Here is an 11,449-nt window from a genome sequence, read left to right on the forward strand (position 1 = left end):
ATTGGATGTATATTAAATACAATGTATTCTTCATTCAAATGTGACTGTGAGGATAGAAGTCGAGTCTACGCTACATGAAATAAGTTCTGCTTAACACATTCGGAGCAGTAAATAAGATAGTTTCTAACTTAGCAACTTATCAGTATCCAGGTGTTATAGCTGTCGATGCAGTAACAGTCTTCTGTGAGCTGATAACTTCTCTGTTGGACTGAACAAATTTAGACCTTTTTACAAAAGTTATTCTTATCATGATTTTTTTAATCTTGTGATAAATCCAATTTTTACAAATCTATCATGCCAATATAATGGCATTCTTCCATTCCATCAAAAGGTTGCGTGTTTGTCCTATTCTATATCTCTAATAGCTCTTATATATTTATCTTCAACTATTTCATGCATATTTACTGAGATGTTATATTCAGCCTAATTTTGCTTGAAACAAGAGTAAACTATAGTCAGATCCTGAGTGCATTTTACACAAATGCAACTGCCTAGATAAAGAAGAAAAGAAGAAATGTCATCTGTATTTTCCAAGTCAACACTAGCCTTTTATTTTTTCACCATTCACATACATCTGCATAGGAAATGCTTTTTATCGATTAGTACATGTGTTAAATTTTCGATCCTGTCAAACATCCACGTCATACCTAATTCTTATTTCCTATCTAAATATGGTATGTCAAATGTCGAATAAACACTCATTGACATAATCTATTTCACTTATGATCACTAACTTCATAGGTCTTATTTTATGATACCATTCCCTGAATTCATCTTACTCTGTATCGTTTATTAGCCTAGTCATAAGTCTAATACTTAAGTCAAACTTTGTCCGTTACTGCATTTGTATGGGAAAATATGAACGAGTTTTTCGGATGGAATACTGCACCACCTTGAAAGTGCATTATATGCATCCGACAAAACGATTTCATATTTTCCCATACAAAGGCAGTAACCTTTTCATTATGTGCTCGATTTTCTTATTCTACCTAAGGCTTAATTATATAAACAGAATACACTGCAAGTGACAAAATAATTGAATGTATGCCTTATTTCAAACTAAATACACAAGCGCAGATTCATCATTACACAACAACAACATTATTAATGCGCACATAACTCCGCCCAGCTGAGTTTGAACTTAGTCGCGCTTTAAACATAACTTTTGAAAGAAAATGACGTCTTAGTCTACTTAAAATTGAAATTTAGATTCATATTGTGAATGAATGCGCATTGCAACAACTTTTCCATTTGATCTGGAATGAATAGATTTGGGTATTTTTGTCGATTCTACGAAATTTCGTGATTATGGACTGGATTCATCTGTGCAAATTCTATACGAAATGCATCCGATTGAAGTAGCCAGGGAGAAGCGTGTTGACATATGCAACTGTGTTCCTGTTCTATCACTGAATATTTGAAATCATAATGTGGGAAAAATATGAAGTCTTTCAATTGCAAGTACCAAAATGACGCTATGGAATTTGATGTTCATTTCATTCTGAGTGCAGTAAGGATGATGTAATTGCACTTGGAATATGGTCGAAATTACAGTACAATTCGAAATGTGTCATCAAGTTTGAGAACCCAAGACATGGTTCACGTAATACGGATTTGCAGAACTAAGAAAGGAAATTCAGGATTTAAAACTGTAAGTATATGTTTTGCCATTCTTATTACCAGTTAAAGAAGACAGTGTAATGCCTTGTCTCCTGCATGTTATTTGTAGGTACCCATTAATTTTACAAATCCGAAACATTGTATCCAAAAAATTTAACGCGGAATGCAGCAAAGCAGCTGGTATACGGCAGTCCACGAAACATCTGCTTTAGTTCATTCAGAAACAAATGTAATTAACCAAAACGTAAAAAGCCAACTATGTGAGTGCACATGATTTCTTTACAAAACATGCTGGCCATCTGCATCCATTGTTTGTTTACAATAGAAATTAGTTTCTTTACGAGTGCAATATGAAGTTGCGCGCAAGCTTAGTATCGTAAAATACTAAACGATTCTGACAATGTAAAGTTAATGGAGAAAAAAAATGAACATATAATAAAAACTCTTACAGAACTAAATTGACCTATTTTACAAATTAAGACACTACGTAAGTATAATTCAAGGCACGAAGATGTTCAAGTAGGGATCTATTGTCAACGCAGTCAAGTTTATACACCTTAACCTAAAAAAATCCTTAAAGTATACTTTAAAAATGTTTTCCTCATTCTTAAATTTCAACATTTGCCTTGCTTAGATATGTATTAGGCCGACATTTTACAATTTTTTAAAATGTTTTGGGATCATCTATTCGACTATAGAAGTCCTCGTCATTTCAGTTATCTATAGCAAAACTTCAATATTTTACTCTTGCCTTTAAAGATTTGGAAAAAGACATATTAGTAGTTAAGGGGGGCACTTTACGGACAATGGGAATTAGCATTACAGACCCCCCCTGGGTTAGATTACGGACAATGGAAATTTAACATGAGGAAAAATCGTGGGTTAGATTACGGACAAGGGGATTTAACATGGCGAAAAATCGTGGGTCACTTTACGGACAAGGGGAATTTAACATGGCCAAAAATCGTGGGTCACTTTACGGACAAGGGGAATTTAACATGGCGATAAATCGTGGGTCACTCTACGGACAAGGGGAATTTAACATGGGATTTTTTTAAAAATTTTTTTTAAAAAAGGGGTAGGCAATTCAAAGACTATCTCTTTTCGAGAAATATGGCTGGCCCTGAAAAGGGCCTTTGGGTTTTATGTTAATCTATTCATTAACATAAATGGCACCGCATTGGTCTTCTTCTTGTTCTTAGGCTACGTCTCACTGTTGGTCCGTACATCAGCACTCTTTTTAGGCATCCTTGTCTTTCAACGTAGATCCTACGTATCCACAGGCTGGTGTTTGTCCTGTGGACAACGGTCCACTTCGATCGGACATACATGAGCAAGTCTGTCCGAAACATCATGGAAGACACAAGGGTGGATGACTCAACTGTGGTCCACATCTTGAAGCGACGAGAACAGGTGAATCAATGCAGTCAACGGCGCTTATTTATAGGTACAGGTAGGATTGAAACGGATTGAGTTCATTCACCAATCCGAACACGCGTTACAAAATTCAGCCAGCCGCATCCAATCCGAAGAGAGCAGTCTGTGACGTCACGTAGTCAATATAGATCTGCTAGCGCTTGTGTGCAGTCAATCTATGCGACAGTCATTCAACATGACGGAAACTCAGAAAACGATCCATTGGGGTGCACCAGCAGGGGAGACTGCCCAAGGGAACTCGGACTTACTTTCAGAAGAGGTGAATTGGGATTTTGTGGATTTTCTCTCTTCGCAAGAATTTGTTCCGGAACCTGCGTTACCTTCTTCATTACCGCAAGTGGAAAATTTTAGACAGAGACAGAAAGAAGAATTGGAGAAATTTATACAACGACAAAAGGAAGCGGAACAAGCTTTTCTCCTACAGCAACAGCAACAAGAAGAAGAGGTAAGAAAAAAACAACAGCAGCAACAGCAAGAAGAAGTAGCAGCAAAGAAACAAGAGGGTGAAAATCAAACGGTCACGGTACTGTTGGACATTTTAGCTGAGTTAAGAAGTCTGAAACAAATGTATCAGACTTCTTTATCACGACCGAAGAGAATACGACCTTCCCGAGCCAAACACGTTAACCCTGTGACTAAGCCTACCGTACCACCCTTAGTGATTTCAACCCAATCATTATCATCATCATCATCAACATTACGCAGTCCAGAAGTAGGCCTTGGCCATGGCAAAGGCATAAGGCAGTTAAAGCTGATTGCTTAAACTCACCCCTGCACCATAAAGAAAAAAGGCCCTTTTCAGGGCCACCCACATTTCTCGAAAAGAAATACAATTTCAATTTGCCAATAACTCAAAAAATTAACCTCACCCATTTTACCCTTATAGTACGTGTCTGTGTATGAGTACGTGAGTGTACGTCCTTATTTTAAAATCAAAACTCAAAGACACTTACCTTATATCATTCATTTATTCTTTTCTCCATTTTTTACAATTCAATTCACAATACAACACTTTAATAAAAAGTTCATTTACTTCTTCTCTCTCCTTGTTTAGTCTCTCGGTTTTTTGAATTTTTTCACCGTCACACTCTTTTCCTCTTCTTCCTCCTCACTTTCTTCCCTTCTTCTTTTCTTCTCCTGTTTCTTTTTCTTCACCTGTCTGCTTTCTTCCTCAGAAGAATCCCTCTCTTCTTTCAAAGAATCCCTTTCTTCTGAAGAATCCCTCTTTTCTTCTGACTCCTCTTGTTTCTTTTTTGGGCAATCTGGAGACCAATGTCCTTTTTCTTTACAATAATAACAGGTATCTTGACTTTTGTCTTTTTTATCCCCTGTTTTTTTTTCGTTTTTCACGGTCTGGACACTCTGAAGACCAATGCCCTTTCTTCTGACAGATATAGCAAGTATCTTGACTTTTATCTCTAAAGGAAGGAGAGTAGTCCGTAGGCTGGTCTGAAGAGAATTTTCTAATAACCCCTCGCAAAGCTCTGACGAAACGTTCCATCTGGTTAGTCTCTTCCATCGTTGTGCTCGGCTTGAGAGTGAAATGAATAGTGAAAGGACAAGACACACACCCTTTTATATACGCTGGTCTGCTATGACTATAAAGTAGTTTATGGTGTTTGAACTTGAGTCATTTGACTTTTTGCTTTCAAGATGAAACGATCCCATTCATTTGAGAAGAAAGAAGAAGAAAGAAGTAAGAGGCAGAAACGTGATCTATCGCCTCGTACCAGGGCTGAAATCTTGGCACAAATTCATGCCAGTGATTTTGAAGAGGACATGAGTGAACCAGAATCCAAACCCTCTAAACCAAGTTCACCACCCTTAGTCAACCCTGAAAAGTACTATTCCATTCGAGAGACGGAAAAGCGCTCCTCTAGAAAATTTAGAACCACGGCTTACAAATACACAGTGAAGTTTAAAGATTTCAAGTCCGAAGTACCGTTAGAGAAAGCAGAAGGGTTCATCACCGGAGTGTGGGATTCTTTGCTCACCTCACTCAAGCGACAATGTCAACCCAAAGAAGACGATCGCTTGAGACTTTCCATACAACACGACGGTTTGAAATCCCCTGTTTGGATCGAGTTTAGCACCCCTGCAGAATTGACTGCTTCCAAAGTCATGGACAAGATTCAACACGTACAACAATCTAATGATCAGTTTGACATCACCGATGGTAAAGCCACACTGGACATGACCCACGTCTCTCCTCCTCAAGGGACAGGACGCAAAAAGATGTTATTGGTGGACGACCTTCGCAACACCAAAAAGAGTCTCGTCCGAATTGACAACCCTCATGACCAGATGTGCTTAGCCCGTGCCATCGTGGTGGGACGAACCTATGCCAACAAGAACGACACGGTAGAATGGCAAAGAACCTGGGACACTATTCAACGTTCCGACCGAGCCAAACAACGAAACGAAGCAGAACTCCTGTTACAACAAGCTGGCCTGCCCAAAGACGCACCCTGCGGCATTCCTGAGATGCAAAAATTGCAAGATGTCCTAGCTCCACGCTACACCTTGAAAGTGCACCCTCAAGAAGTGCGCGGACCTCTGTTGTTTCGAGGCCAAGACTTTAAGGACGGAAAATACATTCATGTCTATTATCACGATGACCATTTCGATACGATTACCACTATCACTGGATTCCTAGGATACAGTTATTACTGTGAGAAATGTGACCATGGTTATAACAATCGAGAGCAACACAAGCATTGCGGATCGAAATGCACAGGATGTTTGGCCTCTCCACCCTGTCTGAGCGAAGAACCAGTGCCTTGTTCAACTTGTCTGCGCACGTTTGTCAGCCCTGCCTGTTACCAGCAACATTTGAAAACGCAAGGTTCACAGAAGAAATGCGCTTGTCAACTGCTGAGATTGTGCCCTACGTGTGGACAAGGCATACGTACCAATAATACCAAGGCACACGTATGTTCAGGAAAGAAAAAATGTCACATTTGTCACCACATCGTGGACTTGGAACACCAATGTTACGTGCAAAAATACCAACCCCCACCAGAGAAAGAGGACGGTCACAAGAAGAAAGGCAATTTCATCTTTTTCGATTTCGAATGCATGCAAGAGACCGGCATTCACATTCCTAATTTCTGCGTGGCTCATCGAGCGTGCGAGAAGTGCATTCAAGAACCTATCTTCAGTCATTGCCCTCACTGCAGCAAGATTCCCGGAGGACGTGAAAAAATCTTTCGGGGGCCAAACACGTTAGCCGATTTTGCCCAATGGGTCTTAGACCCCGTCGACAAGACGTGGAGCCAAGAGGACATCGAACGTTACGGAGATTGTCATCGTCATGCCACGGTGATGGCTCACAATTTCTCCGGATACGATGGACAATTTCTTTTGAGGTACTATACGGAACAAGGCACCGAGCGTCCTAAAGTCACTTTGAACGGAGCCAAAATCATTTTCATGCAAGTGGGACAAGTACAGTTTAAAGATTCGATGAGTTACTTGGCCATGCCTTTGAGTCGAATGCCTAAAACGTTTGGAATGACAGAAATGGCTAAAGGGTACTTTCCACACTTTTTCAATACGGAAGCCAATCAACACGCCGTTCTACCCCATTTACCTGAGGCTCACTATTACGACCCCGACAACATGCGTACCGAACAACGAGAAGCTTTCTACGCTTGGTACCAGGCTGACGCCTCGGACCCTTTCGACTTTCAGGAAGAAATGCTAAAGTATTGTCGTTCCGACTTGGACATTTTACGGCGTTGCTGTGGAAAATTTCGAGAACTGTTCATGGAACACGGAGGGGTCGATCCTTTGAAACAAGCTTGCACCATTGCCAAAGCGTGTTCCTTAGTGTACCGCCAACGATTCATGCCTGAAAACACCGTGGCTGTCATCAGCCCTCAAACGACCCACTTTGTCAAACGTCAATACTCGGTCAAAGCCTTACGCTGGTTACATTACTTGTGTGACAAGGAAGACAAGTGGATTCAGCATGCTCGCAACGGAGGGGGCGAAAAGACCATCGGAACGTATTCGGTCGATGGCTGGGACTTAGAAAACCCCAAGATCGTGTACGAGTTTAACGGTTGCTTATTTCACGGATGTCCCGTCTGTTACCCTGACCGTGGCACTAAAAATCAGTTTTTACAACGAACCATGGAAGACTTGTACCAGGACACTTGTCAGCGACGCCTAAAGTTAGAACAGCAAGGATACCAAGTGGTGGAAATGTGGGAACACGAGTACGATCACCGTTTGAAAACCGATCCCGAGTTTAAACGCCTCGTGGAAAGTTACCAGTTCATGGACCCGCTGAACCCGAGGGATAGTTTGTACGGAGGAAGGACCAATGCCACCTGTTTGCTGTACCAAGCCGACGAAGATAAAGGAGAAGAAATCAAATACTTGGACGTGTGTTCGCTGTATCCCTACGTGTGCAAATATTGTCGCTTTCCTGTAGGGCACCCGCAATTGCTGACGGAACACATCGACCTGAAAAACATTCGACAATACGAAGGCTTGATCAAGTGCAAAGGATTTGATCTTAGTCAGTTACGAAGAAGATCTGGACTTTGTACAAGACGACCCCTTTGGAAACGTCATCATTGCGGCTTACGTGACAGCCCATGCTCGCTTAAAATTGTACGAAGCTTTAGAACTGTTAGAAGAACGCGTCCTGTACTTTGAAACGGACAGTTGCATTTACATCCATCACCCGATTCAACATCACCCTGACATCGAAGGAGACCGTTTAGGAGCCTGGACAGACGAGCATCCCGACGACAAGATTCTAAGTTTCGTCAGTGGCGGTCCCAAAAATTACGGCTACGAATACCGGGACAAACAAGGAGAAGTGCACACGACGTGCAAAGTGAAAGGACTGACTCTGAATCATCGTACCAGTCGAGTGGTCAACTTTGGGGTATTGTAAGAAGCCTTGCAATCGGAAGAGGATGGAAACTTTAAAGTGACCACTTACCAACCGAACAAGATTGTACGTTTACCCACTCACCACATCGTCAGTCGACCTTTGGAAAAAGTTTATCAAATCGTGTACCAGAAGCGAGTGCGACTTCCCAATCATTTCACCTTACCGTACGGTCACGTCGGTATTGGTCTGTATATAAAAAGGAACCCTAGGCAAGATCGATAGTTCATTGGGACTACCAAGACCGAGCGAACAAGATGAATACTTTGAAAGAGACATCGTTCCAGTTTGGGGATTGTAGAAAAGTTGTATCTTCCTCTAGTGTGACTAATACTGGATGGATAAGACCCAGGCATTGCGACGGAAAATGTCCAGAAGGAAACTGCGATTGTCCATGTGGTTACCATTGTAATTGCGTAACGGAGTTTGCAGACGAGTGCGATTGTGAGCCTTGCGATGGATACGATGCTGTACGTTGTGACCTGAGCGATGCCGTAAAGCATCATGGGAACTTTGTTCTCACTGCCCCTGTCATGGAAAGTGATGCTGTGCGTGTCAAACCTGAGGGATGCGAAAGTGATGCCGCTCGTCCTCTTAGACATTTTACCGGGTTTAAAGGGGAATGTTCACCTTCACGTCTACCCCCCTACGGATGTCATCCAGCCTTGAGCAAACTCCTACCCATGTCACTCAACCCTCATCGAAACGAACCTGTGAAAAACGAATATTCGTTTCCTGTGCGTTTGTCGGAATACTGTGACTTTGAAAATCGTCTTCAATCGTTCAAAGGAAAATGGCCAAAGTATCTGGGAGGACCGACCCCCGAAGAATTAGCCAGAGCCGGATTTTTCTACTTGGGCGAAGGAGAAAAAGTCAGGTGCTTCAGTTGCGATGTGACACTTCACCACTGGGAACCGCAAGATTCGGCCTACGTAGAACATGCTCGATGGTCACCGAATTGTCATTACTTACCTTTAGTGGGACCGAGACATTGAAGTAACTTCTTACCATAATAATCTGTTCATGGATACTTTACAAGAGAACATTCGTGCTTTGCCTGTGGAGTTGAGAGAACGCATTTACCGAGAGCTGGTCAAAATACAAGTGAAACGTAAAGAACAATTGCATCCGTTACGTCACCGGTGTTTGAACCACTGGTACCTGAAGGCTATACAAGGATTGATTCAATTGAAAGTGTTCCATCGGACAGACATTGATGAACGATCCTCTAGTTTTAAAAAGGATTGGTTTGGTTTTTTACGATTCTACCTACATCATTGTAAACGTACTGCATCGAATTCCAGAGGAAGAGTTAACGAATTACCAACATCTTGAACACAATGTCAACTTAGTGAAAGAGGAAACTTCTGAACGAATTGTAATGTGTAGATTAGTGACTCAACGATTTAAATTCGACACTGAAGTGAAACCATGTTTGTGCAAAGAGTACATTTCTTGTGTCAGACCAAAGAGGATTTAGTATGACCTATTCATGGATACTTTGCTAGAGAACATTCGTGCTTTGCCTGTGGAGTTGAGAGAACGCATTTACCGAGAGCTGGTGAAAATACAAGTGAAACGTAAAGAACAATTGCATCCGTTACGTCACCAGATCTTTAACCACTGGTACCTGAATGGTATAAGAGAACTGATTCGTCAGAAATTGTTTCAGTGGTCAGACCTTGTTCAACACTTTGAGTTAGTGAATGATCGAAATGTTCATTATTTTGGTTACTTCGAGATTCACCTACAGCAATACATTGAGGAAGACAAGTTAAAGGATTATCAACATATTTGAAGTTTCGGTTACAGTATGCAAGATTTAGATTCCCTACTGGAGAACGAAGATCTCTGGCTAGAAAGTACGTGTATTGTTTCCGAAACAAAGAGACTATAAAAACAGGCTGCCATGCCACGACTTATGTCACCTGTCATCCAACAGATTCCGTGGAAGGAACTCAATGACCATATTCAAACCGTGGATCATTACCATCGATTATTACAAGAACTGTATCCATTCAATTTGGGACGACAAGTGGTGTGTGTCTTAGTGACTTGTTTTTTGGGATTTCGTTTACCAGCCGATTCTTTGTGGACTCTTTACGATCAGTACTTACCACCTCCATGGCCTTAAATGGTCACGAAAAACTCCTTTTGCTCAAAGCCTTGCGTTTTCATCTGGATACTTCTCGACCTCTACGGGAAAAAAAGATTCGTCAACTTTTAGCTACCCAAGACGTGTATGACGATGTGTGTGTAGCTTGTGACTTACATCCCCATTGGACAGATGTCCGTGCCTGGAAAGAATGGGATTTTGAGGCTTGGACCCAAGAAGTGGCCCAGTATGCACGAGAGTTGTTCAAGGAAAAAAGTTACTTTTCAACCCGTGTTAGTGACGGTGCCAGAAGAACCCGTCACCCAGGACAGGACTGTCGTGGACAGACCTGAAAGACCCTTTCGGGAGGACACTTGTGTGACCTTACCCCCTGTTGAACTGGTTAGAACATTACCCAAAACATGTTGTACAGACACTTGTGTTTATTCCACGTTCATCGTTATCATGTGCCTTTTATCCTTGTACTTAAGCCTTTGGCTTTTATGTATTTTTGTCTTTCGTATTCATGTTTGAAAAAAAACATTCAATAAACGTGTTCTGAAAAAGTATATAAACTCTTGTCTTGTTTGTTTTCGTGTCACAAGTGACATTTCTCACACCATGGCTACCTCTGCTGTCTCTGCTCCCTCTTCCTCTACTGTCAAAGTCATCGACGAACACTTAGATCGTGCCAGTTGGGAGGCTTTGTATCTTCGCCATCCCTTTAACATGCTCATTGCTGGACCTAGCGGTTCAGGCAAAACCGAATTCGTCAAACGTTTGATCGAACATAAACATCATTTGGTCGATCGGCCCCCTCAACGGATCGTGTGGTGTTACAAAGAGTGGCAATCGGCGTACAGCCTCTTGCGAGAAAGTCAAGGCGATTCCATCGTGTTTGTGGAAGGCATTCCTAAAGAAGACGATGGCATCGTCTCTGACTCCCGTCAAACCCATTTGGTCATTTTCGACGACATGTTAGGAGAAGACGAAGAAGAAATTAAATTGTGGTTCACGCGCAAAGGGCATCACCGTAATGCCAGTGTCATTTACATCACCCAAAATTTGTTTCAACAAAGTAAAGCCCATCGCACCATCAGTCTCAATGCGCATTACGTGGTCTTGTTTAACAGCCCTCGAGATAAATCGCAAGTGCAAGTCTTAGCCAAACAGTTAGGAACGCCTTGGCTGACTCAGGCGTACGACGATGCCACTCAAACGCCACACGCCTATTTACTCGTCGATTTGAAACCTACGACCCCCGAGGATTTGCGATTTCGTACCCACTTGTTTCACCACTGGTGCCAAGACGGAGGGCCTGTCCTGTACACGTCTCCGTCCTCGACTTCATTTCACTCCCCATCAAAAAATCTATAAAAACCTCAGAC

Source organism: Sinohyriopsis cumingii, chromosome 17 (genome assembly GCF_028554795.1).
Source record: "Sinohyriopsis cumingii isolate HCF-2022 chromosome 17, ASM2855479v2, whole genome shotgun sequence".
NCBI lineage: Eukaryota > Metazoa > Mollusca > Bivalvia > Unionida > Unionidae > Sinohyriopsis > Sinohyriopsis cumingii.